At 37.9% G+C, this 27551-nt stretch overlaps 1 protein-coding gene and 1 pseudogene across 1 annotated transcript in view; one reads left to right on the top strand and one right to left on the bottom strand.

Moving 5' to 3' along the window:
- DPP10 (dipeptidyl peptidase like 10) overlaps positions 1-27551 on the top strand; it is a 1559001-nt gene that overhangs the window by 653773 nt on the left and 877677 nt on the right. The gene's annotated exons all lie outside the window — the stretch shown is intronic.
- LOC108176922 (mitochondrial import receptor subunit TOM5 homolog) lies at positions 23456-23701 on the bottom strand (annotated as a pseudogene).

Here is a 27551-nt window from a genome sequence, read left to right on the forward strand (position 1 = left end):
CCACTGAGTCCCCACAGTCTTAGCACACAAGGCTCCCACAGTCACTGGGTCCAGAGATTTTGTTTTGCCCTGACAGCCTGTCCAGTCAATAGAGAGGCACATGTTCCCTGAGCTAGCTCCACCTAGGAACCTTGATCCTGGGAGGCTGTGGGCTCCTCACCATTCTATGTAGTTGCCCAGCCATCTCCTAGCCAGACTTAAAAGTCAGTGGGGACTGCAGATTTTTCCTTCTACCAGAATCTCTGGATCACAGATGTACACAAGATCCATTGGCTGAACATTGCTCTCTCCCAGCCACTCCTGCCAGTACTGCCAATAAAATGGCAGCCTGTCTCAGCCAGTTGCTGTGTGCATGCATAAAGTCTTCAACAACTCCTGCCCAGACCCAACAAGACATCCACTCTTTCTCAGCAAGGCAGCAGGCGCTGTCGTGGGGAAGCTTGAGTGAGATAAATATGCCCCCTCTACTTCTGCTGGATTCAGGGGCAACCACTAGACACTGCCAGCCCCAGGGCTCCAGTCTGGACTCCACACTCTCCCTACATCTATATCACCACAGGCTGCTACAGTTTGGTCTCACCTCCATCTCCAAGCTGCCACCTGTTCTGGCTCTCAACTGCTGCAGTTATACTTGTGTTTGTGTTGTGCAGCCACATCCTCCACACAGGTCCTTGGCATTCCTCTTCCTTTTGTAGCATTTCCCAGTGCGGTTTTCTTTCCAGTTCTCCCTTGAGAGTGTACTTGCTACACTTTATTGTACCTTTTTATCCCTAACCTAGTGCAGTATCTCATTCCATAATCCACTATCTTGACCTGTCCTGGTTTAGTATTTCTAACATTGCTTTCTGATTTATGGGAAAATCACTTTGGTTTCTTCCTTATCCATTATTTATTTGAAAAAGCAGAGAGAGAGAGAGGTGGGGGGGAGGGAGGGCGGGAGATGGATTTTCCATTCTTCAGTTTAATCCCCAAATGCCTGCAATAACCAGGGCTGGACCAGGACAAGCCAGGAACCAGGAACTCTGTCCAGATATACCATGCCGATGGCAGGGACTCATGTATTTGTGTTATCATTTGCTGCCTCCCAGGATGCACCTTAGCAGGAAGTTGGAAAGAAAGCAGAGGCATCAATCAAACTCACACCCTCAGATCTATCAGGCATTCAAAGTGATGATAGATGCTGCACTAAAACAACTGCATCAATTATTCCTATTTCTAATTTTTGCCATGGTATTGAATGCAATACTTGAAACTATTATATATGTGTAAATGTATTATTAAAACACTAAAAGATGAATCGCAATAGAATAACAAGTATTTCTCTGAGTTCAAAATAATCATCACAAGAATTATGATAATATGGCTGAAAGAAATAGCACACAATATTTGCTAATGATAAGAGAAAACAATCTGGAATCCATTTTTTTAGCAAAAAAAGGAACACTTTTCATGCCAGGTCCACTCTGGAAGTCATTATTTTCCTAGCAAAATGCCAAGAATCTCCATACCTTGAAGGAGAGATCATGAAAATCATGGGAGTCATTTCCAGAGGATGTCCCCATAATTGACATTTTGAAGAAGCATTTGAAAAAGGAGACATTGGAATTTTAACATTATATATTTCTTTGTAGTTATTTAAAAATTAATCATAATTTTCACAAGACTATTCCTTGAACCATTATATTTAGGGAGACTAAAAATACATGAAGTTAAATATTTGTGTGAACATTGTGATTCAGAATACAAAACAGAAATTGCCCTTAGCAATAATGAGTGTAAATATTCCTCAAAATGGAGAATATTTATAAATTGTACAAAATATTTTTAAAATAATAAAAGCAAGTTCCATGTATATTAAGAATATAAGGTTCCATGTCAGATAGCCTTTATAATGATTTTTGCCCAGTTTTCTGCTTTGCTTTAATCAGAAAAATTAGTGATTTTATTATTTTCCGCAGTGACTTGGCACTTTTTTTTCTAGATTTTTTTATTTTATTTGAAAGACAGAGTTACAGAGAGGCAGAGACAGAGACAGAGTCAGAGAGAGAGAGAGAGAGAGAGAGAGAGATCTTTCATCACTGATTACTTTACAAATGGCCTCAATGGCCCGAGATGGGCCACTATGAAGCCAGAAGCCAGGAGCTTCTTCCGTTTGCCCATGCTGGTGCAGGGCCCAAGGACTTGGGTCATTTCCCCTGATTTCCCAGGCCATAGCAGAGAGCTGGATTGGAAGTGGAACAGTCAGAACTCAAACCAACATCCATATGGGATGCTGGCACTGCAGGCAGCAGCTTTTCCCACTACATTACAGTGCCGGTTGTTTTTTTTTTTTATATATATATATATATTTTTATAATAAAATCCTGTGTTTTGCAACAAAATGGGTGCAACTGGAAACCATTATCTTTCTTAAAAATGCTCCCTTCATTACCTTATTACTCCTAATTTTTTCTACATAATTTTGGTTATTTTTTGTCCTTTCCTCTTATTTAGTTCCAAGAATTCCAACCTTTATTCTCCCTTATTTTTTGTGTAATATCATTGACCCACACACAAAAGAGGCCTAAATTTTATCTCCAGCCCTGACTCCTTAATGTAGGACATGTATCATAAAGCAAATGGTAAGCATCTCTTGAAAACTATGTAGGCTTCTCAAACATTCTGAACAGCAAGCACATGTTTTCTCGTTTCTCTGCATATTTTTCCTTTTTATTATCTATATTTGAACTGAGAATGACTATTCTGTTACCTAAGCTTAAAACCCAAGAACTTTCTAAGTTATTTAAAATATTTAACATGTTTAGAAGCGATTGTATGTTGCAAGCTCTCAATAATTATTAGTGAAATGGCTGACTTTGTTGAATGACAACAAAATTACCTCTGACTACTTACTCTTCTTCACTTTCCATATGTTTCTGACCTCCAGCTGGAGGCAATTCTCTCAGTCTCCTGAATCATGGAACTCCTTGATTCTCTCTCTTCATTTGCTACAATGTTTTATTGCCTTCATTCTACCTATTTTGGAATACCTAAACAAGCCTATTTGACTTGAGATTCTAACCACTACCATTCTAGCATTCTAAATTACAAACATTCACTGCCTACAGGTTATCCTGCTAAAATCTAAGTGGGTTCAGGTATCCTCTGTGGTAAATTCTGTACTCATGCCGTGGAAGGTCTTTCCCAGCCTAGAAACAAGCTTACCATACCAGTCACACCCATTGCCATTTACCCTGTAACACAATTCACATTATGTTCCAGTCAGAATTACTTCTCAAAGACTACCCTCTGCCTTCCCTATCATGCCCTTTACAATTTTTATTAATATAAAGAGAACAGATTTCATGTATTTCATAGGTATAAATCTAAAAAGATAATCATATTTCATTCCAATTCTATCCCTTCCTCAATCGTCCTTCCTTCTTTTCTTTTTTTCTCTAACTTTTACAAGAACATAATTTCAATACACTCTTTATCACAGACTTAATGCACCACTAACCATAATATTCAACAAGTTAGAGGAACAAAGACCATAGTTCCACAGGAATATAAAGGGCTAAAACAGCGCTGAAATCACAAGTTACTTGTTTAATTCCTACACGTTTTTTTGGTATTCCATATTAAGATGATACTCTTTTAATACACATATTTTCTCTCTGCTAAGAAAACTTTTAATAATGAGTTTAAACATCAGTCTTTTTCCATCTTTTGCTGTATCTACTTCTATTGCTACTCCTATCAGCTGGAATGGAATGCTATCTCTGTAGAGATGCTAGGCAAATTTTTAGAGATCAGTTTTATAATGGAAAGTTTTTAAAAATAATTATTTCTGTGATATCAAAGTTTTACAATATTATTTCCATACACATTGTGTAATGCTAATTACAACCATAATATATGTCAAAGGAGAAAATTTAGCCTTACTTATCTTTGTATCTTCAGACTCATTCATATTCTGGCACTTAAAAACTTAGCAACATCTCAAAATATTTGGTATGAATGAAATTGAACAGCTCTTAGGGTTTGTCTGCTCAGACAACCTAGTGTTAGTAATCACAGTAGATACTGCCTTTACAATCTATGCCATTCTTCACATACTTTTGAATTTACCCCCAACATGAATCTCTAGGGAGTCTCTATATAATTGTATGCCTTAATTTCTTCCACTGTCAAATGCTGGAACTATTTCATGAGGTTGTCATGGAATTTAACTTTATATACATAAAACTTTTATAACTGACATCTGTTTAATAGCTAATAAAATTAACTATTACTATCATTACTTATTTATTTTCATGTTCTTATTTCTTCTGCTATGTTTGTGTGCATTGCTATTAGTGTTTTCATAGGTTTTCCCCACATAAAAAGGCGTGATCAGTGATTCTACTTAAAAAGGGAGAGAAAAAAGTTGTTTGTACGTCATATGTTCCTTAGTGAGAAATGATGAGAGTTTTAACTACAATAATGAGGACTTTTACTGCTATTATTTTACAATTATGATAAACTCTTAGAGAATTTATAATCAAATTATTATAGTCTCCCGTTAAAAAAAGTATCGAATAGTTCTAAAGGTGCAACAAAGGAAATCTGATGATGTTGCTCTTATTTTCTCTTAGCATCTACACCTGTAAACTATTCTCCATTTTTTGGATTATTCTCAGTTAATGTTGCATGTGACCACAATGGTTGTCGATGGTTGGTGGTTGGTTTTACATCATTGCTTATATTTTAAGCACTTTATGCTCATCAGCCTGTCATCAACACACAGATTTCAATGCAATTTCTTGTTAAAAGTTTCTTTTAGTACAGTGAAGGGGACCCCCAATCTTCTTCAAAAAGGGAAAATGTATCTGTGACCTTCGCCAAATCTAGAAGGTATAAAACACCTCTTATCACTCGCTCTTACAGGCTACAGGCTACAACAGGCTCTGAACAAAGATAATGAGGTGGTTTTTCTGAGAGGAAAGCAGTGGAGGCATTTTCCGTTTTCTCTTTATCCAAATGGATTCAGCTGCAATAGAGCCCACTTGTGTACTAAACCCAGAGTGTAACTCACGAGCAAAACCTAGGTCACATGAGATACAGGAAGCAGCAACTGTTAGGTGTATGAGAAACGTACAAACACTATTGTTTGATTATCAAATCATCTAATATTTATTCTATTTCAGTTGTTTATGTCTTACTATTACTTTTGATTGAAAATGAAGGACCAGCAAATTGTAATTGATTAATATACTGATACAGTTATGTATATCATATATACATAGTATGTATACATACTATGTATATACATAGACAATGATTTTTTCTTTTGTTCATTATTTCTAAAATTTCAGGTGATATGCTGATCCGTTCATTCTTTTTATTTCATTTGTAGGACATATCACATTTGACAGCCATTAATTTCCAATAGCTTTCCTTAGCAAGAAGCTAAAGACAAATAAGACTGCCTGGCCAAAATGAACTTATACTTGGTGATTCGGAAAGTGTAGTCCTTCTTATCTGTATTGGGGGTACTTTGCCTATTCTTAGGTGTGTACACAACTGGCCTCATTCCAAGCTATAATTTCTGAGAATGGGCTTCCAAAGTGTATTTAAACAGCTTCCTAGTTTTTTTCTCTGTTTTTTTTTTATATAATTTTTTACACTTATCTATTGCTTTACCTTTAACAGAAAGTCAGAAATGTTTCTCAGGTACACCTATGGAAAGGGGGGGTAGTATTATTCTAGTCATAAATACCTGTATAATAAAGAGCATAAAATATGTGAGGCCACACTATGCTTAAGCAATTATTAAAAAAAGCTTTAATTTTGTGGGTGTACGTTTTGGTAAGTGGATTAAGCAACTGCTTCATAGGCTCAAATTCCATATCAGAGTGCCAGTTCAAGTCCTGGCTACACTGTTTCTGCTCCAGCTTCCTGTTAATGTACCTGGGAAGTAGTAGATGATGACTCAAGTACTTGAGTCCTGGCCACTCACATGGGAGACCTCCATGGAGTTCCTGGCACAGTCCAGGATCCTGCAGTCATTTGGGGTGTACACCAGTGGATGGTAGAACTTTTTTCTCTCTCTGTCCTAACTATATTTGTCTTTCAAATAAGTAAGTGGATAAATCCTTGGGGAATTTTTTTTTTATTTTTGAAAGTTCCACCACACTGATCTCACCTAGAAACAACAAATGGACAGCATTTCCTACCCCAATAACATCTTAATTAGACTCTGCATTTTAATTTGTCATTAAAGGTGTTTTTTCCACTTTAAAGTCTGAGAAGCACTTGTCTAGTCTATTTCAGGAGCCAACCACATGATGAATCTATGTGGTAGATTAAAGAATGTTGTGTGAAACACCCCTTAAAATATTCTCCAGAACTTGAATTCCACCATCATATATTTTTCCTATTTTTAACACTTATCAGGTGAATCTGTTTAAATAATTTACTTGGATTACTAGTTGTGCTTTTTTTTTTTTTGATTACTCAAATTTTTTAAAAGTATATATTGACATTAAACTTTTTTGGAAGTTTATCATTTATTTGAAATGCAGAATTACATATATATATAGAGAGAGAGAGAGAAAGAACTTCTGTCCACTGGTTTGCTCTCCAAATGACCCATGATAGTGGGACTGGGCCAGACTGAAGCTAGGAGCCAGGATCTCCATCTAGGTCTGACAAGTGGGTGAGAGGGGTCCAAGTACCTGGGGCATCTTTTCTGCCTTTGTAGATGCATCAACAGGGAACTAGGTAGGAAGCAGAGAGCTGGAACTTCAGCTAGAGTTCCAATATGGGATGCTGGTGTTGCATGCAGAAGATTAACCCACTGCACCATAACACAGATCTCTAGCACTAAAATTTGTAAATGGAGTAATGTGCACCTTTCACTGAGTTACTTAGTGTCTGAATGCCTGTTACTGGTTTGATGGAGGGGGATTTGGATGAGGAATATATACAGATTATTTATTATTTACAAAAGTAAACACTAGAAGTGAAAGGGGGTTCAGCCTACCTTCATTCTTCCATCCACTTTATTCAACAAGTATTTATACAGCTTCTTTCATCATTCAAAGATTTAAGGAGTATTTAAAATATTAGTGGGCTGGCGCCATGCCTCACTAGGCTAATCCTCCACCTTGCGGCACCGGCACACCAGGTTCTACTCCCGGTCGGGGCACCGGATTCTGTCCCAGTTGCCCCTTTTCCAGGCCAGCTCTCTGCTGTGGCCAGGGAGTGCAGTGGAGGATGGCCCAAGTCCTAGGGCCCTGAACCACATGGGAGACCAGGATAAGTACCTGGCTCCTGCCTTCGGATCAGCGTGGTGCGCCGACCACAGTGCGCTGGCCTCGGCGGCCATTGGAGGGTGAACCAACGGCAAAAGGAAGGCCTTTCTCTCTGTCTCTCTCTCTCACTGTCCCCTCTGCCTGTCAAAAAATAAAAAATAAAAAAAATTAATGAAATTATTAAAATACTAATGCTCCAAATACTTATGGACCATTTTGGCTATGTATGGGATACTATCCTTAATTGTTATGTGTGTTACAGCTTTTAATTTTCATGACACTGTAATGGAAGGATTGTGATTATGCCTGTCATACAAGTGAAGAGGATGAAGCCTAAAAAGGGACAGGCAGAGAGAGAGAGAGAGAGAGAGAGAGAGAGAGAGGTTACTTGCTCAAAGTCACCTCGCTAGACAGCTAGAATGAAGGTAAATTGACCCTTGAACTCACATCTGCTTTATCAAAGTCCTTCCTCATACCTGGCATGCTGTACTACTGTACAGAAAGCTGGGAATTACACCATCAATATTCTTAATTAGACACACGAATGAAAATGACGGCCGTGCTAGTTTTGAGGCAAACAGGAGGTTTAGTGGAAGCATGAAGGGAAGGAAGATTTCATTTGATGAGTAAGAGAAGATTTGAAGACGTCTCCTGGGTGCATTTATGGGGAGGGCGTCAGAATTTTAGCCATCTGGCACAGCATGCACAATAGCATCAAAAATCAGGACTCTCGGGCTTGTTGAGACAACTATGAATTTCTTTGTCTTGCAGGAGCATAAGTTTTGAGATGGAGGGGAAGTAAGAAATAGTGGACAAAAAGTAAAGGGCTAGAATTCGAAGAAAATTTTATTCTATGCTAGGATTCTTGGATTTCTCCTAGAAGTGATGCAAGTAGATTGAAAAATTTTGAACAATTTATTCTAGTTCACCTTAGAGAAATTGATTTTCAAAGATGATAATTCAAAGTACATACTTTCAGATAATTATGAATCCAAGTGCTTGGTACTCCAAATTTTAGTCTGGGGGAATACATTAAAAAACCCGCTGTGTTTCTAAGAGTTTGCAGGTATTCTGGCCCTGAGGCAAGAGTAAGTGTGCTGTGACTTCTCCTACTGGAAAACAGGACTTTCCCAATCATTTTTCTGACATTGGTGATTATGTGTGAACACTTTTTCCCTGTGGGTCATTATTGCTGCTCTTGTACCTCAGCTGCTTTCAAAAATTATTTTATGTTTACCCTTGTAAAGATGACTGATCTTTAAGCCATGATTTAAAAAATAATACCGGCCGGCGCCGCAGCTCACTAGGCTAATCCTCCGCCTTGTGGCACCGGCACACCGGGTTCTAGTCCCAGTCCGGGCGCCGGATTCTGTCCCGGTTGCCCCTCTTCCAGGCCAGCTCTCTGCTGTGGCCAGGGAGTGCAGTGGAGGATGGCCCAAGTGCTTGGGCCCTGAACCCCATGAGAGACCAGGATAAGTACTTGGCTCCTGCCATCGGATCAGCATGGTGTGCCGGCCGCAGCGCACTGGCCGCGGTGGCCATTGGAGGGTGAACCAATGGCAAAGGAAGACCTTTCTCTCTGTCTTTCTCTCTCACTGTCCACTCTGCCTGTCAAAAAAAATAATAATAATACCTAGGTTATTTGGCACTTTGGGGTTCTAGAGACTATAATATGTTAGGACTTTTTTTATTTTTATTTTTTTATTTAATGAGCATAAATTTCCAAAGTACAGCTTATGGACCACAATAGCCTTCTCCCCCCACCCCGTGTCTTCCCTCCCATCCACAACGCTCCCCTCTCTCACTCCTTCTCCCCTTCCCCTTCACATCACGATTAATTTTCAATTATCTTTATATACAGAAGATCAATTTAGCGTATGTTAAGTAAAGATTACCACATTTTGCTCCCACACAGAAACATAAAGTGTAAAATACTATATGAGTACTAGTTATAGCATTGATTAAACACCTAAGAGTAATTGTGTATTAATTACAGAGCTCAACCAATAGTTTTAAGTAGAATATAAAATGCATCTTTTGTATTCTTGTGGCTTCGCCCCTCCCTCCCTCCCTCCCGTGGCCCTCCCCTCACCCACTTCCTCTCCCATCCCGCCCTTCATCACGTTTCATTTTCGGTTACCTTCATACACCGAAGATCAATTTAGTATATACTAAGCAGGGATTTCAACAGGTTGCACTCACACAACCGAACCAGGTATAGGGTACTGTTCGACTAGTAGTGTTGTTTTTGAGTTTCATAGATAAACATATTAAGGACAGAGATCCTGCATGGGGAGCATGAACCCAGTGACTCCCATTGTTGATTTAACAATTGGCACTCTTATTTATGACGTCAGCAATCACCCGAGACTCTTGCTATGAGCTGTCTAGGCTATGAAAGCCCCTTGAGTTCACCAACTCTGAATTTGTTTAGTCAAGGCCATATCACAGTGGAGGTTCCTTCCTCCCTTCAGAGAAAGGCGCCTCTCTCCTTGATGGCCTGATCCTTCTGCTGGGGTGTTGTTCACCAGGATCCTTCATTTAGGACTTTAATATGTTTAGAATACATAATAACTACTTGTTCTAGACTCTACTGACATATCAATGTACATATCTATAAGCCCCAGTCTCTATAGAGAAATTTTAGAGGAAATATCTTAGTACAACACCAACTCCAAGTACAAAGCAACATGATACCTATAAACCTCTACTTGCTGAAGCCATCCAGGAAACTATTTGAAGACCATGCAATACAAGCATAGTTGATGCCACAATCCTCCTCTTCTTACCCCCTCGTAAGGTCTGTTCAAATCTACACACGTGTACTTTTATACTAAAAATTTTTTTCCAAAAATTTTTATTCTAATTTATTTAAAAGTGAACTAACTTATAATAGACTATGCTTATATAATAAAATTGGTTACAATTTTGAGTACACACTAATGCGGAAGGAAGAGGACTTCAACAACAGAATGACCAGGTCTGTGGGAGGTATTTTTGTGCTCTTCTGGAAAATGGAATGACATTACATGTGGATGTAGTCTTTTTCACTAAGTAAATTTCAAGGAATACCATTTGGGCAATCACTGATATGATTTCCGGTATCTGGTACGTTCATCTTAATGAAACAAATAATCATTAGTTCCTCACTTGGTGGTTGGCCTGGCATTGGCCCAGGAAAGAAAGGCTGTTTGTCATTTTTCCTAACCATGAGATATTGCTTGTGTGATAAGATAAAGCAGACAGCATCTCCAGTTTAGTGGCTTTTTTATGACCCAAATCAGGATATGAACTCAAGCATCGCTGGCCTTATGCATTGACAAGCTACATTCTTTATACATTTTTCATAGTAACAGCACTATTTCTTGGTGTTTCTTTGCTGTTCCCCTCTTTGTATCATAGTGGAGCTCATCTACTTTGCTTCTTCCACACAGTATATCTTTCTAGGTCACACCCTTGCTGCCTCAAGAATTTTAACGAGCGTTATAAATCTACAGTGTCCGGATACCTGGAAATCTCTTCCTGACCTTATCCTTCATAATTTTTACATGAGAATTTGGTGTGACTTTGAGTAATGGGGTGTTTTAAGAAAACATATTATGGAAACAGGTGATGCACAACAAGGAAACCATCAGCTTCCTGGCCTTCTGTTAATAGGTCATTTTGCTGGTTGCTGGTTTTCCAGCAGTAGAGATATCATTATAAAACCCCTATCTTCTTTTCTCACATTAAGCTGTGCTATTGTGTTTGTCTTATTTGTTTTCTTTTAATCAACAACCTGTATTTCAGTGAAAAGATAATGGGAATTCAAGACAAATGCTGATTTGAAATCAGGTTTCATCATCTTCCTGATAAATGATTCTCAGCTACCATATCTGTGAACTGGCTAAAACAAGAGCAAATCCCAAGGATTGATGTAAATTTTAAACTATGCACCAAGTAAAATGCTAATTCTGTTTTTTCTGTAAGAACAGTTCTCATTAATACTTACAGCCATTGCTATCACAATATTTTCAACACATTTTACCCTTGGTTGTTGACTCATAGTGTGTTAGAACTGAAACATATCATCATTTTCGTCCCTCATGTTGGATTTTAGGAAAGCTTGGGGTAGAGAGGACGTATGAGTTGACAGCAAGGGGTCATAAGGGGCCTCAAAATGCCTGTCACACAGTTTCAATTTGTGCTATAATGTATTTTATAACTCCTGCTTCAGCAATATTCGTCTCCCTGCTCTCCTCTTAGCATTTACTTCCATCCGTTTGAATTTAATAATTGATTCTATCTAGTAATGCCCTGGATCCTGTCTAATGTTTCCTGTAGAATTCTGAGACTTCATGATATTTTGCATGTTAAATAGCTGCACAGTTTTAATACTTTGTTTCATTAATGAGGTGTGCAAAATTACCTTATGGTGTCATCAGACCAAACCCACAGTCTTCAATACAGAGATATAGCAGGTTTCCCAAGCTTAGTAGTGCTGGAATATATTTAAGCCTTAGCATTCAGAAGAGCTACAATGATTCATTGAGAGAATTATGAGAAACAAATTATTTTTTGAGAATACCTAAGTGATAACTTGTGTGATGTTCAGGAAAATTTTATTTTTCAGTTTTTTCTCTTTAATAAATAATGTAATATGCCGTGACTGATCCAGCTAACCCTGATTGTTAGAAAAACATGAATTTTCAAAAGGCCAGATTTACTTGAAAAAGCAGTTGATTGATATTAAAGGAACAAAATCTCCAAGATCACCAAATTTGAGAAAGGCCTCACGTTTTTGCTATCATTTATTTGTAAGCATCCTAATCACATTATGTAGACAAGCTAATATTAATAGCTTATTGATCTATTCATTGAAAAAGTCTTATTCAGTTAAAAGCATATAAAGCTTCATAGATTCAGTGAGCCATTCACCCACCACATGTAACTATCAAAACCATGGGTCGTGAACTCTCAATTACTCAGGGATTATGCAGTCTGTCAGTATATATGAGTTTTTGATTTTTGCTTCTCTCCTTACTGTATGTACTATGGTTACATTAGTACTCATGAAGAACTCAAACAGGATGATGAGACGAAACTAAAAAAAGTACAAATTAAATTATCATATTTTTAGCATCATGCTTACTTTTAAAATTTAATGGAAATCATTTGGAATATTGTATTATGTGTAGAAAACTGAGACTCTGTATATGTGAGATATCAAAGCTCTTCCTCTCCATTATTTTAGCTACATGAAGGACAGAAATAATGATTGACATATCATTTATTCATGTTTTTGTTGTTATGATTATTGATGATTTGGGTTTTTTTAATAATTTTATGTGTAATTGTGTTTGTACAAGAGAGGCATATAAATATTTGCTGGAAGGCTGTGCGTGTGTGTGTGTGTGTGTGTGTGTTATACTGTGAAATAAATTCAAATATTTCTAATTTTGAATTTTTCAGCATTTTATCATATAGAAGTAATGTTTTTAGTTAAAATGTGATAGAACTTAAAACTCTGGCACCTGAGATATAAGCAACACTAAATTGTTTTCAAAAGTGAAATAATAATTTTCACAAATAATATTATTTTAAAGCAATAATGTAGACCAGCTCTGTTTATAAATGTTGTTATTTTTGTTTAACAAACATATTTACTCAAAATCATTCCATTTCAGTTCTTGGAATCTGACAAATTAAAAAAAGATCTACTTTTCACATCCCAAGGGAATTTCTTAAAATATTTTATTTATTTTATTTGAAATTGAGAGAGAGAAAGCGAGAGAGAGATAGTATCTTCCATCTATAGGGGTTCACTTTCCAAATGACCACAACAGCCGGGGCTGGGCTGGGCCAAAGTCTAGCACCAGGAGCTTCTTCCAGGTCTCCCATGTCGTTGCAGGGCCCAAGCACTTGGACCATCTTCCTCTGCTTTATTAAGCATGTTAGAAAGGAGGTGAATTGAAAGCAGATCAGCTGGGAAACAAACCAGCGCCCTTTTGGGATGTAATTTAACCCACTATACTACAACATTGGACCCCAAACCGTGGGTATTTTTAATAAGCAACATAGTATGATTCTTGACTTGGTGAAGAAATAAAAATTTCTCTTTAGAATATCTTATGTTATAGTCAATAATAATGGCTCTTTGAAGTTGTCCTAAATCAGAGAGAGTGATAACTCTAATTTCCAACCTGAGACTCCATCTTAGTTTGTAACCTGAAAAGTACATGCTTGGTAGTAGCCACCAATTTTAATATGGGAACATCTAAAAATTCCTTGTATATAAAGACCAAAACACCTTACTTAATGTATACTAAGCTGATCTTCTGTATATTAAGATAATCGAAAATGAATCTTGATGTGAATGGAAGGGGAGAGGGAGTGGGAAAGGGGAGGGTAGTGGGTGGGAGGGACGGTATGGGGGGGAAGCCATTGTAATCCATAAATCGTACTTTGGAAATTTATATTCATTAAATAAAAGTTAAAAAAAAAAGAAAAGGTAATACTTGTATGAAACTGTATTTGTTTAAAACACTGGGAATATTTAAAATATGTTTCTAATTAGTCACTTTCATTTGCGTATTTTGTAACCTATAATACAAAAAGTCCAGCTTGGAGAATTGTCATAGAATTCCTCCATTTTATGAAGTGATTTGCTACAAGACAACTATAAGTTATGATTACTAATAAACATTGTTTACTTCCTCTGCAAAAAAAAAAAAAAAAGACCAAAACATTCAATTGTCTAAAAATACTTCAGAGAGAAGGATACAGCCAAATATAGATTTAAGCAAATAATGTTGTTACATTATTAAAGAATTTATTAGTTGTTGTTTTTCAGTTTTTAATTATTTTAGTTTATACTTTCTCTTCCTGTCCTTGTGATTTACTAATCAAAATTTATATTTCATATTTTTATTTTTTCTTCTATAAGATTTATCTTGTTCATATTAAACATGGAATATACCCTCATTGAATCTGATTCATGCTCTGAAACCAAAGTTGAAGAGCTATTACCATTATAGTACTTTTCACCATTTATTATTTATAATAATTGTCAAGAATTATAATTTTAATAGTACTAACATGTGCATACATGAAATCTTTCAAAGTTTTATGTAAAATATATTGTATGTAAAATAACTATGCATAATTTTCAAAATTTTTAGAATTCTAATTCTAAAATTAGAGAATCTGAAAGTAACACATATTAGTAATATCTGTAACAAAGAGGCTAGTATAATTTTTGCTAGAATCTACCGCAAATATTCCCCATCAGCCTTCAAAGAATGCCTCTTTGTGAAATTACTCCTCACTTGCTTATTCCAGACTGACTTATTACTCACTAGTTACCCTCTACAACCACAGTCCACTCAATGTTCTGAAAATAGTATACAATTCAGTTGCATGATTTTCTTACTATCTAGTGGTATCTCATCTTCTCAATTTTGCATCAAAATGCCTTATTTCCTTAACTAAAATTTCAGAGTCATTGAGAATGAGGAGCGAATTGTACACAGTTGGGTTGCCCGTGATATCTGATTTGCACTGTGGCTAATGACATTATAAATATAAACTTGAATGTTTAGATAAAGTTGAATAGAAGAACTTATTTATCGTCAACTTCTTTTTCCTTGGGTCCATGTTTCTCAATTGAGTAGCTTCCACATGCTTCCCATTGGTCCAATCAAATAAGAGAAATTATCATTTCCAAATTAACAAGTAAGATAGCTCTCTCTAGTACACATTCTTAATGTATCTCGCACTAAACCAGTCACTTTCATTGCTACTGTCCTAGTTCAACTCACTGTTATCTATCACCTAGCTAACAATAGCCTGATACGTGGTGTCTGCTCAGAATTGCTTCTCTCCAACACTTGTTTGTTCTGTATCCAGAACAAACTAAATTTTCTAAATTGAATGCTTAAGTGCCTAAGTTAATATTCTCAAGTTATTAATGATTTTCAACTTTATTTTTGAAAAAACTCAATAAGATATCATAAATAAACAATTTTTTTTTTTTACTATCTGTCCTCTGCCAACTTAACCACCTCATAACAATCAGGTCCCATGATCCCTGTTGATAATTTACTGTATGTAATTATATCAAATACCTTTCCATCTTATACAACACTAGGCTTTTTATAATTTTGAATTGTCCTTACATCAGTTTTCCAACATTTTTAGACTTAGCTATTTTCACAAAAAGCTTAGTTCATCCCTCCCTTCCCCATTTTTGTGCTATTTGAAGTTTTTCACATAATTTCTTCTACTTCATATAATTTATTAAACTCTCCCTATTTTAATATTTGTCACCAACAATCATTTAAGTTTTCTGTTCCCCAAGTTTTCCATTGTAAATTAAATGCAGAGAACTATGTTTTACCCAGAGTTTCATTTGTAGCACTTAATATAATTACAGTCAAAAATATTTTTTCATGAGTGAATGTATGATTGGATAGATGGATGATGAGATGAATAATATTTTTTAAAGTTTTTTTATTTATTTGAAAGTCAGAATTACACAAAGAGAGAGGCAAGGTGGGGGTTGTGGGGTTCCATCCACTGATTCACTCCCCAACTGGCCGCAATGGTCGGAGCTGTGCCGATCTGAAGCCAGGAGCCAGGAGCTTCTTCCAGGTCTCCCATGTGGGTGCCAGGGCCCAAGCAGTTGGGCCATCTTCCACTGCTTTCCCAGGCCATAGCAGAGGGCTGGATCAGAAGAGGAGTAGCTGGGACCAGAACCAGCGCCCATATGGTTTGCTGGTGCTTCAGACCAAGGCGTTAACCCGCTGTGCCATAGTGCCAGCCACTAGATGAATAATTTTTAAGACAATAAATGTGTTGAATAAAAAATGAAATTATATAACACTGATACAATAATATATAACTTCCTTTAAACTAGATTATAAATCAACTTAATAACTCATTAATTTTATTATATTAATAATAAAAATAATGGGATTGGACATCAAAAATCATTAGAAAAATATTGTGGACCAATCACCATCAGTCAGATATTTTGATATATCTATTTCTTATTTATATATGCTGCACTTAATTGCTGATTTTCTTACCAGGCTTAAGAAAAGAGTAGTTCAGACCATAGAAATATAGCAACAGTTTCTGTTTCAACACGCAAACTTTTTACTTAAAGTTTTTCATTCTTTCACCTTATCTTTGCAATGGAGACAGTATTTGCTGACTTTATGACAATATAGTTGTGAGAAATGAGAAACAATGTTGAAAATGATTTTAAACAGACTATAGAAACTGGATATATGTCATTCCTTTTCTAAATTGTAGTTTCTGTTTCTCCAATATAAGGAAATAGTGTTACTCTCATTCATATCAAAAGTACTATACTTGTGAACCTTTCATTACAGTCAATCTGATATACACACTATATTCCAAATAGCCATGAAAGACATATATGAAGTCAGAATTATATTGTGCATTTCCACATTCTTTTTCCTGGGTTCAACCAACAATTTAGTTCTGATAGTTCTATTTTCCTAACTTCTTTGTCTTTATAGATTTTTTAAGTGGCATTTGGATTTATGTAAGTCACTCCAAATCCTTTTTTGTGGGGGAACAATCTAGGAAGATAATGATCTAGAAATCATGGAAATAAAATATCAGAAACTAGGATTGCCTCAACTATCCAGTTATATTATTTTTTAACCACCACATTAATGTCTATGGAGTGAATTATTTCTTTTTTTTATTTTTTTTTTATTTTTTGACAGGCAGAGTGGACAGTGAGAGAGAGAGACAGAGAGAAGGGTCTTCCTTTGCCGTTGGTTCACCCTCCAATGGCCGCCGCGGCCGGTGCGCTGCGGCCGGCGCACCGCGCTGATCCGATGGCAGGAGCCAGGAGCCAGGTGCTTTTCCTGGTCTCCCATGGGGTGCAGGGCCCAAGCACCTGGGCCATCCTCCACTGCACTCCCTGGCCACAGCAGAGAGCTGGCCTGGAAGAGGGGCAACCGGGACAGAATCCAGCGCCCCGACCGGGACTAGAACCCGGTGTGCCGGCGCCGCTAGGTGGAGGATTAGCCTAGTGAGCCGCGGCGCCAGCTGGAGTGAATTATTTCAAAAGATATTTCCAACACAGCAGATATGGCACAGTAAGGAACTGAAAATTCTATATCTGTAAAATCATCATAGAAGATGGCAAAAACTGTCTGAATTGATATTAGGACCTCTGGAAAATAAAATTTTTCATAGATCAGAGCAATACTTCAAGAAAAAATACTGGCTAAATCTTGGTAAGAATGATGTATTTGGTGATGTTTTAATTTGCCCTGGTCCCAATCCATATTCTCCTCAGAGTGGTGGCAGTGCAGGACATATCCAGTGTTCCCAAAAGAGGCATCAGTACTTTGGGGAGCAGAATAGAATTCATTCACAAGGAATTTTTGCTTTGACCCACCTGGTAGCTTCGTGGAAGACCTGGGCAAATCAGTCATAACTTAGAATTCGACAAGGGTAGGGGAGACACTGTGCTCACTTGGTTAATCCTCTGCCTGCAGCGCCAGCATCCCATATGGGCACCAGATTCTAGTCCTGGTTGGTCTTCTTCCAGTCCAGTTCTCTGTTGTGGCCTGGGATAGCAGTAGAAGATGGCCCAAGTGCTTGGGCTCCTGCACCCTCATGGGAGACCAGTTAGAAGCACCTGGCTCCTGGCTTCGGATCGGCACAGAGCTGGCTGTAGCAGCCATTTGGGGAGTGAACCAGCGGAAGGAAGATCTTTCTCTCTCTCTCTCTCTCTCTCTCACTGTCTAACTCTATCTATCAAATAAAAAAAAAAAAAGAATTCTACGAGGGTAAGTGGAATTTGTCAAAAATAGATACAGGAAAATGAAGTAGTCATTATTGCCTGGGGCTATGAACATCAGATCAAAAATAAGTTAACCAAATGCTTATATTGTAAGGCTTGGGAAGTAAGATGCTTGAGGGAATAGTGTTTTGAAAATCTCCAATATATATCTGAGAATGTAAAGGACCACATTTAGGCAGGGTGCAGTGCCAGTGTTCATGGAAAGTCTGAAAAGGCTGTGCTCTCTCACCTCATCCTTCAGACCCTGAGTCAGCAGGAAGTTAAGTACTAGGGCAGAGATGTAAACTGTCAGACTAGTGTTGAACACCCAAACTCACAGAGCTTATACCCAAATACTGGAAGGTTGTTTTATTTTATTATTGTTATTATTATTATTATTATTGACAGGCAGAGTGGACAGTGAGAGAGAGAGATAGAGAGAAAGGTCTTCCTTTGCCGTTGGTTCACCTTCCAATGGCCGGCGCACCGCACTGATCTGATGGCAAGAGCAAGGTACTTCTCCTGGTCTCCCATGGGGTGCAGGGCCCAAGGACTTGGGCCATCCTCCACTGTACTCCCTGGCCACAGCAGAGAGCTGGCCTGGAAGAGGGGCAACCGGAACAGAATCCAGCGCCCTGACCGGGACTAGAACCTGGTGTGTCAGCACCGCAAGGTGGAGGATTAGCCTAGTGAGCCGCGGTGCCAGCTGTTATTATTATTATAATTATTATTTAGTTACAGGCTTGTAAGGAAATTTTTTTTCAATTACTAGCTTCCTACTAAAATAACTGAAAAGGGACTTCTTTGGTCACACATGACAAAGAATACTTTTTTTTAATACATTGAAAAGGAGAGACAGAGAGAGAAGGATAGAAAGAGGGAGAGGGAGAGAGAGAGAGATCTTCCATCCACTGGAGCTGCATCAGGTTGAAGCTGGGAGCCAGGAGAATCATCCAGGTTTCCCACATGTTTCCAGGGGCCCAAGAACTTGGACCATCTTCTGCTGCTTTCCTATGTGCATTGGCAGGGAGCTGGAACAGAAGTGGAGCAGCCAAGACTCAGACAGACACCCATATGGGATGCTGGCATTGTAGACAGTGGCTTCACCCATTACTCCAAAGGGCCAGCCCCCAAAGAATATATCTTTAAAATGTTAGTTCAGGGACTGGCAATGTGGTACAGTGTGTCAAGCCACCACCTATTATGAGCCAATTTGAGTTCCAGTTGCTCCACTTCAAATCCAGTTCCCTGACAATGGGCCTGGGAAAGCAGTACAAGATAGCGCAAGTGGTTGGAAAAATAAAATAAAGAATTAGAGTCCAGAAAGAAATCCACAAATCCATGGCCAATTGATTATCAATCAAAGTGTCAAAACCACAATAGGGAAAAATTTATTTTATTTTGGGGAAACTTGCATAGCCACAAGGAAAATAATGAATTTGGATACCTCTTGTATGCCAAATACAAAAATTGATTCAAGGTGGAACAAAGATCTATATGTAAAACATAAAACTATAAAATTCTGAGAAGGAAAGATGAGTGTAAAATATTTCAGTTAGGTGATTTTTTTAAAAGACACTAGAAGCACAAGTGGTAGAAATATATTGGTAACTTGAACTTAACTTTGTACATCCAAGGATATTATCAAAGAAGTATAAATGTAATCCATACAACAGGAGATAACATTTGTAAATAATATATCTGATAAGGATCTTTATCCAGAATGTATAAAGAAGTCACACAACTTAGCAACAATAAGAGGGGCAAACAACACAATTGAAAAAGGATCTGTGTAAATATATCTCCAAAGAAGATGCATATAAATAACCAATGAAAGGAGGCTTATTATCATTGGTAACCAAGGAAATGAAAATCAAAACAACAATAAAATATAATTTCAGACCTATGTTAATGGCAATTAGGTTTACCTTTTTTTAACCCTTTTAATACATGTTTGTTTATCTTCATCTACTTGAAAGGTAAAGATAGAGAAACAGAGAGGGAGAGAAAGAGAGAGAAAAAAAGGGAGAAAGAGAGATTTTTTATCTTCAGTTCACTTCTCAAATGCCCGAAGTAGTGAGGACTGGATCAGGCAAAACACAGGAAGCTAGAATTCAATCTAGGCCTCCCACCGGGGCAGCAGAGGCCCAGGCACTGAGTTGTTTTCTGCTCCCTCCAAGAATGCATAGCAGAAGGCTCCAGCAGAGGAGTAGCCCAGAATAGAACCAGCATTCCAATACGAGATGTGGTTAACCCAAGTGTTAGTCTGCACCTCCTTTGTATAGTGCCTCTTTCTGGATGACAATACTTTCTCTTTTTTTTAAGATTTATTTATTTATTTGAAAGTCAGAGTTACAGAGAGAGAGAGAGAGAGAGTGAGAGAGAGTCTTCCATCCACTGGTTCACTCCCAAATTGGCCACTGGAGCTACACCTATCCAAAGCCAGGAACCAGGAGACTCCTCCGGGTCTCCCATGTGGGTGCAGTGGCCGAAGGACTTGGGCCATCCTTCACTGCTTTCCCAGGCCACAGCAGAGAGCTGGATTGGAAGTGGAGCAGCCAGGTCTCAACCCAGAGTCCACAGGGGATGCCGGCACTTCAGGCTAGGGTGTTAACCTGCTGTGCCACACAGCTGGCCCTGACAATACTTTCAAAAAATGGAAAATTATGAATTTTTCTGAGATGAAACAACTACAACTCTAACATATCATTAATGGACATAGAAAATGAGCAGCAAATATGAAGGACTGTTTGGTAGATTCTCCAAAATTGAAACATAGATCCAACAATTCTATTCCTAAATACAGCCAAGAGACCTGAAAATAAAAGTTTACACAACAAATTGTACACAGATATGCATGGCAACATTGCTTCTAATAGCCAAAGTTGGAAACAATTCAATTTCTATCAGCTGATGAATGTGTAGACAATATGTGGCATGTGCATGTAACTGAATATGATTCATACATAAAAAGGGGGAAAAATACAGGCTACAACATTCTGGAATTCTGAAAACATTATACTATACTAAGCAATAAAGTTAGATGCAAAGGCCATGTATTGTAAGATTCCATGAGTATGAAAGGTCTAGAATACATAGACAGATGCTTAAGGATGCAAACAAGTTAGTGCTCAAAAGAGCTAAGGACTGAAGTGTAATTGATAATGACTCCTTAATTATTGTGTAATGTAATCATTCTAATGTGATGAAAATGTTTCGAATGACATCATAATGATGAACAAAATTATTATTTTAATAAAGGCTAAGTCAATATGTATCTTCAAATGGTTAAAGTGGCAAAACTCATTTCAGTTTGAAAACATAGAAAAGACATTTCTGGGAGAATTAAGCCTAGTGCATGAAGCACCTGCATCCATCCCACATCTGAGTGCCTGGTTTCTATTCCCAGTTCTGGCTCCTGACTCCAGCTTCTCACCAGTGCAGACCTATGTAGGCAGCAGTAATAACTCAAGTAAACTGAATTCCTGCCACCCTTGTGGGAGATGTAGGTTGTGTTCCAGATCTTGGCTTCAGTTCTAGCTCAGCCCTGGCCATTGCAGATTGCAGTCACTTGGGGAATGAATCAGTTGATAAGAGCACATTGTTTCTCTCTCTCTCTCTCTCTCTCTCTCTCTCTGTGTGTGTGTCTGTGTGTGCTTGCCTCTCAAATAAAGTAAATTTTTAAAGGAAATTTCTAATACCAGTTGTGGGGGAAACAGGGAAAGTTATTTCATTGGATGTTATATGTTTACTCCAAGATTTCTTAAAAGAGAATGCCTTTCTTTCACTTGTTTTTATTCTGAAACTTGTGTGTTGTAACACTAGCATTACTCAATAGCCATTTATAGAGACTAGAAAATATTATCTTTCCTAGTAATCTCTAAGCATCTTTAAGATATGACTATTTTTATGATCAATTTAGTTGACTCTTAGAAACTCAGTCTCTTACAAAGAATAAGCATATCAATAAATAACTGTTTGCTTTCTTGGCTTTGGGGAGTCTTCAGAAAGTTCATGGAAAATGAAAAGGTTTCAAAAATTCCTCTGCACAAAAATAAATTTATCTTTTAATTTTTCTACCCAATTTTGTAGTTCCCTACTGTGTTACCACTGTCATTGCCTTGCCCATTTCTTGCCTTTAGATTTGAAGACAAAAACATGGTTTCCCTTCATATTTGCAGGTAGTATAAAATAGCTAACACATGTTATGTTCAAAGAGATAGCTCAAGCACTAAAAATACACTAAATTTGAATTAAAAAATTCAGATACCCATAGAAACATTACCTCATGTGGTATGAAAAGTTATTGTCATCATTTCTTTCAGTACTAAAACATAAATAGCTTCTTAAAATCCTAGGATAAAGTAAGAGAAGATGGAGAATGACCCACTTTCTAATAATTGAGAATGGCAAGGATTTGTAAACTTGACATTGATAAATTTCATATTCAGCTCTTATTTTATAACTATTTTTTGAAAGTGTATGTCTGCTTTACTTACTCCAATATCATTTTCTTTTTTTTAAGTTTTATTTTTATTTATTTGCAAGTCAGAGTTACACAGAGAGAGGAGAGGCAGAGAGAGAGAGAGAGAGAGAGGTCTTCCATCTTCCATCTGACGGTTCACATTCCAATTGTCCGCAACGGTCGGAGCTGTGCTGATCTGAAGCCAGGAGCAAGCTTCTTCTGGGTCTCCCATGCGGATGCAGGGTCCCAAGCACTTGGGCCATCTTCTACTGCTTTCCCAGGCCATAGCAGATAGCTGGATCGGAAGTGGAGCAGCCGGGACTAGAACCGGCGCCCATATGGGTTGCCAGCAATTCAGGCCAGGGCTTTGACCCACTGCGCCACAGAGCTAGACCCTCATTTTCTTTGTTTTTAAAGATGAAATATTTATTAAAATATATACTAATTGTCCTATGCTTAAATGTCAGTGTGGCTATGTGACTTCCATATAGTGTAGCTAATTTTAAGGGGCTCTTCACAAATGCACACAACACAGAAATAAAATAAAAATAAGCAGACCCTGTCCAAAAAAAAAAGCAGAAACAACTGCTATTTCAGACATGATTCCCTTAAAGTGGATACGTACTAGAAAATGGAATTGCACATTCTTTACATTTTCACCTACATTCCTGGGGACAGTCTATCACAGGCAGAAGGGTCACTGTGACCACAAGTCTCTTCATACTTCCTATGTGGTTTTATATTTGAGCTATGAATATCAGTTATCAGAGCCAAACTTCTTCTTAACAAGTAGCGTTTTTATGTCCATTCAGTCTCTTATCCTTTCTGGGCCTATACATTTGCAGAAAGGAGTAGACACCATAACCAGGTTCATTTCATGCATCCAAGTGTGATGCCCAGTCTTCATATGCTGTACAACTTCTGTAAGACAAAAGAAGTGACTCACAGCAGGGCCATGTAGCTGAGGAAGTTCTATATGGAGCATAGCACATCCTGGCACATCTTCCTTTTCATCTCCGGGTCCAGCTTTGGTGCGAGGCCCTCCATTCAGAACACCTGCTCACTGGCTTCCAGCTGCCGGCAGCACTGTGCTCTCCCCATCTCAGTGGCCGCCGCACACCAAGAACTCCCAATATAATTTTCATACATGGTGCTTCATTGTAAAATGCATCTAGTAACACAGTAAAATGACTCCTTCATATTATTGGAAACAAAAGTGAGCTGATGGATTAGTTTCTGTAGTGTCTTGTAGCATCCTAATTGTGGGGAGCAACTGGGAGCAACTCGGACTAGACTGTTACTGGAATTAAGACTTATTCTATGCATCTGCTCTCCCACAATATGGCGCTGAGAAGGGAGTAACAGCTTCGACACAGCTGCCTCCAGTTCAACCAATAAACTGTAGGACCTGCTCCTGATTGGAGGAGAGCAGCGTACTCGGCCTGTGGGTAGCAGAGTTGGGATTGGTGGAAGAGGACTATAAAGGAGGAGAGAGACAACATGCACCGGGGAACATCTATCTGAAGGAACACCTGTGCAGCCCCTGAGAGGGCCGGCCGGCAGTGTGCCGCTCCCCCGCGGAAGTGGGGAAAGTGGCCAGGGGGAACCGCCCTTCCACGGAGGTGGAAGGGTCGGTAGCCAACCCGGGAAGAACCAGCAGCAAACCCGGGATGGGCTGAGCAGACAAAAGAACAGCGCAGGGTCCTGTGTCGTTCCTCCACGAAGAGGGGGAGCGACACTAATTTAAATCAAAGCTTTAAACAACTAAAGTTAACATCCCCTTTCTTAATTTAACTCTTTGTCTGTTATATTTTCATGGCTGAGCTTAAACATAGAAATATATATCATCACTACTATACATAATTTTTTCAAAACATAATGTATTTAATTTTACTTTTTTTATATTTCTTTTCCCATGTACTTTTATTTCAGCATTCTTTTTAAATTGCCCACTCTTCTTTAACAATATTGCTGATATTTATTTTTGTGGTACTTGGATTAAGAATGTTCTACTGTCTACCTTGTGTGCAATTTCTCAACCAGGTTGTTTTCTTTCCCTGAGTGTAACTTCTACTAAAGCAAAAATATGATGTGAACTAGCAGTATCTTGACTACTTTATACCCCTGAAAACTGTGTTTTTCATTATTATTTTGAATTTTCATATAAGCTGTCCTGATTTTAACCCATTTTTCATAAGTTATTGATTATGCAACTCAACATAGGAAGTAACACAAATAAAACTACTTCCAAGGACTATCATTAGGAAATTTTGAATGAAATTTATTTTGTTATAAATATAATAGAATTACAAACAGTTTATCAGTGTCGTTCTTGGAAATGAGACTTTCTTTTTCAATGATGGTAGAATGCACTTTGACACAGTGGTAGCAAAATGAAAAGGTTAAAACTCACATGAATGGATAACTTTTAGAGTTCTTTAATGAGTCCTTCCAACTTGAAATTCTGTTCTCTCAAGTTCATAATTTTTATAGTAAGCCTCCAAAATAAAATGGGTATTTAATGAGCAAAGTATTGGGAAATATTTTCAACCAGTTGTTGGACAGTGATTTGAGGAACGTCAAGGAAGGAAGGAAGGCTGGCTCTATATCTTCTTTAGTTTCTTTTCTGCAAAAGCTGATTCCTGAAAAAAGTTGTACAATTGCAGCTGCTATTTCCTACTCAGCCCTTCCTTGATTGTCTTAGACATTAACTGAAAGAAAATTATGTTTAGGAATCACGTTATGGCCACTGGATATCCCCCACTCTCCCTTTACCCACTACCTGGGCTGTACTACTCTGCTACCTGAGGTAGAAATAGAGTTTTGACTGAAAAATGACTTCATTTTGCATTTATTAGGTGTGGTAAGATATTATTTTTGAGTTGAATGATAGGATGAAGGAACTATTTTTAGAAAGCTTACATCTGACTAAAAATTGATAAAAAGTTCTTTCGTTTTCAAAGTCAGCAGTTTTTATTTATTAGCCCAACAATTCTATCAAAGTAGATAATTAGATATAGTAGAATCATTCTAAGACAAGCAACCAGAGTCTGAGCGACTTCCTAAGAAGTTATGGTCCTGATTATTTTGCTAGGTGGTGTTGTTTTGCTAAGGAAAGGACAGAAGGGCAGAGTTTGTTTTGGTATTTTTGCTTGTTTTTAGTGAGTGCTCATTTAGTGACGAAGAACTAAACACTGAGGAAGCAGGATGTGGTAAATTATTCACTTTATGACTTCAAAAAGCTTCTACATTACGGACAGCAACCTCATAAATCAATAGATAATGGACATAAATAAGAATTTGAAAGCAGGAGTTGGACAAGAGTTTTGAGGTCATTCTGGGTAATCCCTCCTAAGGGGCTGCCCTATTGCAACATTTCTGAGAAAAATTTTGACTTGATGTTAGCTTGCTTTATCTTTGGCTTTTCACAAAGCAGTAAATAAACAGGCCAAGGACAACAAAGAAGCTAAATTCTTTAAATTGGCCATAAATGCGCTCTGGGTTCACTTTGGCGCAATCTTCTCTTACTTGCCCCTGTTCTAGAAGAGCAGAAGACTTCTCAGTTTGCCCCATTCATGCTTCCTGTGAGCCACCTTGCCCATGATCTCCCAGAACAAACAGCCCAGACTCTGTGAGAACATCTCCTACAATAGGAACTTGACGATATCACCAACATGTCTCTTTCAATTTTGGAAACATTAATTGTCAGACTTTCCTCTCCAGCTTTCTGGCTGATATCAAAACTAGTTTTGAATCCTGTAATGTCAGAAAACATATTCCGCCTGGCGCCACGGCTCACTAGGCTAATCCTCCACCAGCAGCGCCGGCACCTGGGGTTCTAGTCCCGGTTGGGGCGCCAGATTCTGTCCTGGTTGCTCCTCTTCAAGTCCAGCTCTCTGCTGTGGACCGGGACTGCAGTGGAGGATGGCCCAAGTGCTTGGGCCCTGCACTCACATGGGAGACCAGGAGGAAGCACCTAGCTTCTGGCTTTGGATCAGCGCAGCACCGGCCGTAGCGGCAATTGGGGAGTGAACCAAAGGAAGAAAGACCTTTCTCCCCACCCCGCCACTGTCTATCTCTGCCTGTCAAAAAAAAAAAAAAAAAAAGAAAGAAAGAAAAGAAAAGAAAAGAAAAGAAAAGAAAAGAAAAGAAAAGAAAAGAAAAGAAAAGAAAAGAAAAGAAAAGAAAGAAAAAAGAAAAAAAAATATTCCTCAAAGATTCCCAGCTTCTATGGCTTTGTTGGCAGTCCCTCCCTTTCATGGAGACAAGAAAGTCATCCCTTAAATTTCAGATTCTTTGTCATGCTTTTGCAGTTTGAAACAGCACAGAAAAAGCCAACAATTTTTTTTGCAGCACAATCATGCAAATTTTTGAAAGAATTACTTTCCCTCTATAGTCACTTTCAGATTTGATCTTAATTCTTGTATTTCTAGTCTCTCAAACCTGCTACAACTTCTCCATAACAAAAATTATTTTTCCATCGTGTATGCCAAGCAGAACATTCTCCATTTTTTTCATTTCCAGTTGCAAAGTACAGATCTCCTAGCTGACCCTACCTGAATCCCAGTCATTTTCCTAGGATATCACGATTTTACCAGGAATTTATTTATATCATGATAAAGAATCTCATACAATTGGTCCCTGATGATGGCTTCACTTATGATTTTGACTTTACAATGATACAAAAGAGGTACAAATTTCATAGAAATAATCCGATGCTCATATTGAAGTGGGCTGTGTGTGTGTGTGTATGTGTGTGTAGCTGCTCTTACTATTGGTAAACTCCTGTCTTGCTACTTTTTTATCCTACTTTGTCAACTTGCTTTTTCTCATTTCAAGGGATTTTTTTAAGTAGTAACCTGAATTTGTGTACTTAGTCTACCCATTTGATCCAGTTTACAGTATGTTTTCTAGTTAATTTTATATTTTTGTTAGTCTTTATTTCTATTTAAACTTATTTGTGTAATAAACCCATCTTAGTTAATTGAATTATGAAAAT

Source organism: Oryctolagus cuniculus, chromosome 3 (assembly GCF_964237555.1).
Source record: "Oryctolagus cuniculus chromosome 3, mOryCun1.1, whole genome shotgun sequence".
NCBI classification, from domain to species: domain Eukaryota; kingdom Metazoa; phylum Chordata; class Mammalia; order Lagomorpha; family Leporidae; genus Oryctolagus; species Oryctolagus cuniculus.